The sequence below is a fragment of the Taudactylus pleione genome, unplaced genomic scaffold (genome assembly GCF_031769625.1).
Source record: "Taudactylus pleione unplaced genomic scaffold, aTauple2 ptg000321l, whole genome shotgun sequence".
NCBI classification, from domain to species: domain Eukaryota; kingdom Metazoa; phylum Chordata; class Amphibia; order Anura; family Myobatrachidae; genus Taudactylus; species Taudactylus pleione.
Genome location: NW_028284722.1, coordinates 325378 through 334734, shown reverse-complemented (window position 1 = coordinate 334734; position 9357 = coordinate 325378).

The following is a 9357-nucleotide window of genomic DNA, read 5'->3' as shown; positions in this document are numbered from 1 at the left end:
GCTGGAATTATGACACACAATACACTATGTATGACACATATAATGGGTTACTGTGATCGCTGGTCCTGTATATGCTGGAATTATGACACACAATACACTGTGTATGACACATATAATGGGTTACTGTGATCGCTGGTCCTGTATATGCTGGAATTATGACACACAATACACTGTGTATGACACATATAATTGGTTACTGTGATCACTGGTCCTGTATATGCTGTAATTATGACACACAATACACTGTGTATGACACATATAATGGGTTACTGTGATCACTGGTCCTGTATATGCTGGAATTATGACACACAATACACTGTGTATGACACATATAATGGGTTACTGTGATCACTGGTCCTGTATATGCTGGAATTATGACACACAATACACTATGTATGACACATATAATGGGTTACTGTGATCACTGGTCCTGTATATGCTGGATTTATGACACATAATACACTTTGTATGACACATATAATGGGTTAATGTGATCACTGGTCCTGTATATGCTGGAATTATGACACACAATACACTATGTATGACACATATAATGGGTTACTGTGATCACTGGTCCTGTATATGCTGGAATTATGACACACAATACACTGTGTATGACACATATAATGGGTTACTGTGATCGCTGGTCCTGTATATGCTGGAATTATGACACACAATATACTATGTATGACACATATAATGGGTTACTGTGATCACTGGTCCTGTATATGCTGGAATTATGACACACAATACACTGTGTATGACACATATAATGTGTTACTGTGATCACTGGTCCTGTATATGCTGGAATTATGACACATAATACACTGTGTATGACACATATAATTGGTTACTGTGATTTCTGGTCCTGTATATGCTGGAATTAGGACATGTAACACACTGTGTATGACACATTTTAAAGCTGGATAAGTGGTAATTATACCTTCTTCATGGACAGACCACACTCAATCTAAAATCACGCATTTGGAAACCCCCCTCTAGAAATCCTGCATTTGCCACTGCCTGTCCCTTCAATGTCAAGCTCACAGGACCTCCCCCAGCCCCTTCAATGTCCAGCTCACAGCACATCCCCAGCCCCTTCAATGTCCAGCTCACAGGACCTCCCCCAGCCCCTTCAATGTCCAGCTCACAGGACCTCTCCCAGCCCCTTCAATGTCCAGCTCACAGGACCTCTCCCAGCCCCTTCAATGTCCAGCTCACAGGACCTCCCCAGCCCCTTCAATGTCCAGCTCACACAGCACCTCCTCCAGCCCCTTCAATGTCCCCCTCACAAGACCCCACTAGCCCCTCAATGTCCACCTCACAGCACCTCCCCCAACCACTTCTATTATTATTATTACTACTATTATTATTATTATTATTATTATTAGAGTACTAGCATACAGGCAAACAAAGAATGAGGCGTGGCAGAAAAGAGATCAACTGAGGATCAGGGCTGAATATCACGTATTAGTAAACCGAGCAGATGCCGTGGGCAGCACTGTTGATAAGCACCATGTTGTTGTTTTGTTGTAATGGTATTTGTTTATATACTATTTACCTTTATTAGCGTTTGTTTCTTCCGGGTGGTCCAATTTCCTTCCATATTCCAAAAACCTACTGTATTGGTAGAAAATAAATTGGTTTCGGATAGCGTGTGTGTGTACCTGTGAAAGGGAATATAGAGTGTAAGCTCCACTGGGGCAGGGACTGATGTGAATGATTAAAATCTTCCCTGTAAAGAGCCCCCTGTATGTAGCTCCTGGAACTGAAACTGATATCCTGCAGTAGAACCATATCAGCACAGAGACTAGGGACATTACGCCAAATGATGCCAAAATAACACAAACAATAGATACAATGTAGCTTGTGGCAAAGCAATGATATACTACTGAGAAAACCGTTCCAGCCTGCCTAGGCTGATAGGGCATGCTGGAGCTTATAGTTCTACAGGTCCCAGGTAGTGGCAGGACTTTTATAGCTCTATATACAGTATGTCAGCGGTCAATGGAACTTGTAGTTTCACAATAGTATTTAATATGTATTGCTTCTTGTATGTATATTATTGTTTTACTTTATGGAGCATGTCCTATTTTTTTCAATTGATAATACATTTTTCTGGTCTATCCGCACCTGTTGAAATGCAATTGAAATGCATGGTTCATTGAAATGGATAGAAAACCTCACTTATCTCCGTTCAACAGTCTGAAACCAGTGAGATTATTTCAGGAGATTGTGCAAATCACCTTACAAATATAATTTCCTGCTCTACTCTCCACAATGAATTGATGACTTCCATTTACTTGTTTGGTCATTAGAAAAAAAAAAAGAAGTGATATACAGGTCGATTTGCCTTTCTTATATTAGGAGATTTGCAACTCAGCACACGAGTCAATACAAACAAATAAGTTTGGTCACAGTTGGACTTTTCATTGATACATACAATGTAGACCTGTACAATGAATTGATGACTTGAAAATAACACACATACTATCACACTAATAGTAATCAACAATATAATTTTATTTATATATTTTTCTTTCACAATGCAAAAAGCCACAACCACAATCACGGGAAAAGCAAATGTAGAAAAATAATGGAACCATAGTAGCACTGATGACCGGCTTATGACTTCCAAACTGTTATTATACATTTTGTAAGCTACTGGTAACCAGTCAGCAGTAAGCTGTTACAGTGGCTCTCAGCATTACATTCGTTATATTATGTAAGCCAGGGGTAAAGTATTTCATTTTAATTACATAACTTCACGACAATATACATAGATTTGTTTTGTTAACGTTAAAGCCCTTTCAAAGACAAGACAATTTTTGCGTGACACATTTTTACCTTGTCTTTGTGTCACTGCCTGAAATTGACCTAATGAGATGCTACCGGCACAGTTTCATGGCTAGTACTGTTTTTGCCCGCTCGCTGCTGACATTTACCATTGAGAAACCCTCCAGGCACCGCGATTAGAAGCTTATTTTCTCCTTGAGAGTGAAATAGTCCATAACAGAATAGATTATGAAAGTGTTCCTATAGTCGCTGACATTTCCAACTTTAAATGCCTTGAGGTTATGATAATATAATCACTCTCCTGTGAGCCACATAAATAGCCATTCCAGACAAAAATAAAAACTTAAAATACAGTCGATGTTATTGCCATTTGCAAATATTTTCATATTTTTAAAGTTGGACAGAGTTCCCCAATGCCCTTAGTGGTGTCAGGGACAAGTGCGTATTCATTTACTATATGACATCCAATAATTGAAATTATGCAGAGCCACGATTCAGCAGGACACACGTACATTTTAAAAATATGTGATGTCGGAAGTTTAATGGGGTTTAAAAGTAAAATTTATAAAAATTATTGGGGAAATTTGGCGGCACTTTTGGCAAAGTTAGGCAGAGCAATCCGCTTTCTGTTAATTGTTAATCATTATAATAATCATTATTCATAGAATGTACGTAAAAAAAATAATTAACACATATTTTCCGTGCAAAACTAAAGATGTCAAGTGTAATAAACAAAGAAAATTTATGGGAAACTTTTAAAATCAAGTCCCAGTTTTAAAATATGCATAATTGGGCGTGATGTTTTTGGGTCACTCACCTGAGTGGTACAGTGAGGTATAGAGTATATGTTATTGAATACATGGTGGTTTACAATAAAATAAAAAATTCCTTTAGTAATTCAAGTGTATACCTAGGGAAGTAATTATAACTAGTTTCCTTCCAGGTGTGTAGTATTGAGATAATGCTGTATAAAATAGAAAAGGAGTATGCAGCAGAGTATAAAATTAATTAAAAAAACATTCAGCATCAAACAAAATAACATATAAGCATAAACTCATATAGACCAAAAATGAACCAAAAAATAAAACATAAGATTGCTTGGGGAAGTTCTCCTGGTCACTTCCCCAAGCAGTAAAAGAGTTACTCACTGTATATAATTTTATGCTTATACAGTATTTTTTGATGCTGCATGATTTTTTTTTAAATACATTTTATACTTAGTTGCATACTGACTGTCTGTTATAGTGAAAACTTGTTTTATTATGTTAACATATTTGTCCAGGATAGAACAGTAATGTATTATAAAAATGCCATTTATAAATAAATACATTATTCAAATCTGTTAAACCTGTTGGGGTTATTCCTATGTTATAAACATCTGGTTATTTATTTTGTAGTTACCAGTTCTATTTTTATTAATTGTGGCTCTTCCCAGATACATGCACATGTGCCCTCCCTGGATGGGCACATAAGGGAATGCCTAGTAACAGTTTTCTGTCACAGACATGTTTTATGTTTTTACCCTCCATTTGTATTTCAATTTGTACCCTAAGGGTTGGGGATACCCTTAGATCTCCTTAGGCTGCAGGTACAGGATACCCTATGGTTCCATTCTCCCCCTGAATCTCATAATGTGAAATGGGGTTTCTGTGTGACATACTATAAATGGAGATTTCTGTGTGGCACAATGTAAACTTGAGTTTCTATGTAGTATAATGTGAAATAGATTTTTGTGTGCCATAATGTGAATTGGAGTTTCTGTGTGGCATAATGTGAACTGGGGTTTCTGTGTGGCTTTATATGAACTGGGGTTTCTATATGGCTTTATATGAATTGGGGAATCTGTGTGGCATAATATGAACTGGGGTTTCTGTGTGGTATAATATGAAAGGATTTATGTGTGGTATAATGTGAACTTGGGTGGTGTAATATAAACTGAGGTTTCTGTGTGGCATAATGTGAACTGGGGTTTCTGTGTGACATAATGTGAACTGCGGTTTCTGTGTGGTACAATGTGTACTGGGGGTTTTAGTGTGGTATAATGTGAACTGGGGTTTCTGTGTGGTACAATGTGTACTGGGGGTTTTAGTGTGGCATAATGTGAACTGGGGTTTCTGTGTGGCATAATGTGAACTGGGGTTTCTGTGTGGTACAATGTGTACTGGGGGTTTTGGGTGGCATAATGTGAACTTGGGTTTCTGTGTGGTGTAATGTGAACTGAGGTTTCTATGTGGCATAATGTAAAAATGATTTCTATGTGGCATAATGTAAACTGGGGGTTCTGTGTGGCATAATGTGAACTTGGTTTTCTGTGTGGCATAATGTGAACTGGGGTGTAGTGTGGCATAATGTAAACTGAGTTTCTGTGCTGCATAATGTGATCTGGGGTTCTGTGTGGTGTAATTCGAATTGAGGTTTCTGTGTGGTGTAATGTGTACTGGAGTTTCTGTGTAGTGCAATGTGTACTGGGGTTTCTGTGTGGCATAATGTGAACTGGGGGTTCTGTGTGGTATGATGTGAACTGGGGTATATGTGTGGAATAATGTGAACTTGGGTTTCTGTCTGGCATAATGTGAACTGGGGGTTCTGTGTGGCATAATGTGAACTGAGGACACTACAGTGTTTTTAAAATATGTGGGCCTGGGAGTATTTAGACATAATACTTTTTAATACCATCACAGCATATCATATTGATAATTTTATTGGTAGGGGCCTCACAAGTTAGTTGCCCTGGGTACCACACTCACATTAATCTGGCCCTGATTGTAGGTAAATTTATAACAACAAATTCCCCCTTTTACTGCATTTGAACCTGAAAGTGGTAATAAGCGGATTTTATAAACTTAGCAAATGTCACGTCATAGGGAATATAAATCCCTACCTTCATGTTAACATAGTACAAGTCACGGAGATGGAAATAACAGGCATTCAACACTAACAAGGTTTAAAATCACCATAAAGGCAGTAATATATTGGTAAACAGTGGCGTCACAAGGCGGGTGCGGGGGGCGGGAGGAAGGTGCGGGCCGCACTCGGTGTCACCTGCCGAGAGGTGACACTGAAGTGCTGACTTCTCCTCAGGACAGGAGCCGGGTGCTGCACTGTAGCGTTACATGCAGCACTCTGCTCCTGACACAGTGAGGGAGCCGGCACTGCACTCAAACTGGTCCTGGGGGAAGTTCGCATCTCCGGGACCCCAGGAGTGACTAAAACGAGGGTTCAGGCCACGCCCCTACCCACAAGGCCATTCTCCTTTTTACAGCTGCGCGTACTACTATACTCTCCGGACCCAGTCCGCACCAGGTGTCACCAAGGTGAGTGACGCCATTGTTGTTAAATACAGATACACTATTGAACGTATATAAATATAGCAGTTGGTTAATAATGTAAGCTGTAAATAACATTTATCATTTGCTTCACAAATTATTTTCAAACATCATTGAAAATAGTGGTTGTATACAGTCATTTAGAACATTCAAAGGCGTTTTGTTACATTGTACAACTGTATAGAATAAGTGATCACATACAGGTTATCTCTTTACACTATTTACAATAGACGGCAGCTGTTGTATAAAACAGAGTAAAAGACACATTATGTCAACTCCATAATGAACAGTTATTGCTGAAATATTCAACATGGTTTTGGCGACATACAGATTATACTGTAGAAAAATACTTTTCATCGCTGGTAAGCATTCTGAGTTATTTACACCATATAAAATTACTATATACTCTATGTCTAATTTATGTCATTAACTTTGTTTTAATTACGCCTCCCCAACAATATATTTATAGAACAATAATAATCTTTTCATATAGTCATATTAGAATGAACATGAAGCGAATGGCTTCTAACAAATTAAAATGGTAACATAATATATACTTCCAAGGATAGTAAAACCCATGAATATATTTTTTGATAAATAATAAATACTACATGAATACATTACACACAAAATATTTACACACAAACACACACACACACATATTACAACTACACTATATATATATATATATATATATATATATATATATATATATTTCACATATGGGTACTGGGCATCCTTTATCCATTGCGCTGGCTCTCCTTCCTAGTCCCCAGCATGATGTTCTTCTACTTTCCCACAAAATATCGTTCATGCAGTTTAGCTGGGTACATATGTGTGTACACAGCGATGGTAGTACGCGATATTTTGCAAGCGCCGTACACTTTACGCAACCCGGCATACTACGCGATATATCGTTGCTTTCCGTTTGTAGCAGCATTATGTCATTCATTTCCTCGTTCCTTCTACTGTGCAGCACAGCAGAGAGGACCATGCAATGAATTCCCGGTCGTGCACGTGCAATCGGGCGTACACACTATACCATCCGCACGATATATCGTTCCAATCTGATTTATCTTATAGTGTGATCCCGGCTTTAGTAGTAGAATTATAAAGACAAAGAGATCATGGAAAGTGAGGGATTGGGGTGACACTAGATGACTAATCCAATTGTTCCACTAACTACACAATTTCTCTTTGTTTTAGATTTTATTACATAGTATCTAAATGAAGGAAATGATGGAATCTTGTTTATTGAGCCCTGTAATGTGCAGAGCGGAGGTGGGAACATGTATTAATTAGAATGCATCTGATTGGTAACGTAAATCATGTCAATTCAGAGTGTCCTGATTACTTTTAAATTACTTAATTATTAAGACTCTATGGGGTACATTTACTAAAGGTGGATTTTAATCGATTTTGATCGATTTTAAATCGATTAAAATCCACCTTTAGTAAATATACCACTATATGTTTGCTTTTTATTCTGCTTGAAAGCAGGTTCAGAGGGGGCGGTATGTACTAAACATTCCACCAGTTATCGGGTACATACCGGCAATATTATCACCGGTATGTATCTGGAAAATCGCAAGGGACAGCTCTACCGATAAGATCTGTCCTTTGCGATAGAGGGACTTCCGAGTTTATGACCCAGATGTCCCACCAGAGTCCTTCTGCGTATGCACAGAGGAATGCGGGCGCCCATAGGCATGCTTCTATTGGGTAACGCCATCTATATTGTAGAACTATCTTCATTTGGTCCCCGTGGAGAACAATTGTAATTGTACCTTTTTATTTAACAAAAAATTTATACAGTTGACTCTTATACGGAAGGTGGAAATTGACCTTATGTGATTGGCTAAATAATAATCAATGTCGTAATTTTTATATATGGTATTCCCATGTCCCATATACAGGTCTGCAGACCTCTATCAAATGATTGTTGTATTGTACTAAATAATTGGCCCCACTGACTGCTATGGCAGAGAGAGAATAAGTATACAGTATACAGAGTAATCATTGGACTGATACAATGTTATGCAGAAAATTATACCCTGTGATATACAGTACAATGGACATTATTAAACTGCCCTTTTCACTCGTAAATACATTTACTTAGTAAATAACGTTTATAGAGCTATAACAGCACATTAAGGGGAAAATGTACTAAAGTGAGAGTTTTTAGAAGTGATGTTGCCCATAGCAAGCAATCAGATTCTAGCTGTTATCTTCTAAAACAGGGGTGTCAAACTCGTGGCCACCCAGCTGCTGTGGGACTATATATCCCAGCATGCCCTGTCACAGTTTTAGCATGTCCTAAAAGCATAACTGTGGTGGTGCATGCTGGGATGCGTAGTCCCACTGCAGCTGGAGTTTGACACCACTGTTCAAGAAGGTGCTAGTTAAATGTTAAATAGAATCTGATTGGTTGCTATGGGCAACATCTCCACCTCTAAAAATTCTCACTTTAGTATACTGTATATACCCCTAAGGGTTAGTTATAAATGTAAAAATAAAAAAGTTGCCCCTTCTGTCTTTGGAATCCGTGCACCGGTTTTGAGCAAATGCGCCCATCTTATAGAAGTAGTGATGCACTTGTTCCCTCTCTCAGGACGTTACCATCTGTGGCAGTGGGGGACAGTGAGAATTTGGCATCTTCTAATAGGAGGAGCTGGATGGATTGGAGAGTTCCCAGCTAAACGCACCTTAAATTTGTGAGCTACTGAAATGAGATGCGAGAAACGCAGGCGGGAGAGTCACAGCACCGTTCCCCAAAGCCTCATTCTATCCAACTTATTTTTCGAATGCTCACAAAGGTTTAAGTAGGACAGGCTTGCCTACCCTCCCGATGTGGCCGGGAGCCTCCTGATTTTCGGGTGCCGCTCCTGGCCCCCCGGAAAGGCAGGCAATCCTCCCGGAAGTCTCCGACCCTCCCTACCACCCCCCTGAAAAAACTAGAAACCTCTGCAGCGGGAGGGGCCGGTGACGCGATTCGCGCTGAATCGCGTCATCGTGGCCCCGCCCCTGCTTCACAACGCCGAAAATAACGGCATTGTGAAGAGGGGGCGGGGCCACGATGACACAATCGTGCGGCTCTGCCCCCAATGTGAAACAAAATGACCAGCCCCGCCCCCAATGGCCGACCCCGCCCCCCGCTGTTAGCCAACAATCAGCTCCCTCCTGGAAGGCTGGAGCTGATTGTCGGCAAGTATGAAGTAGGAATTACTGATCCCAT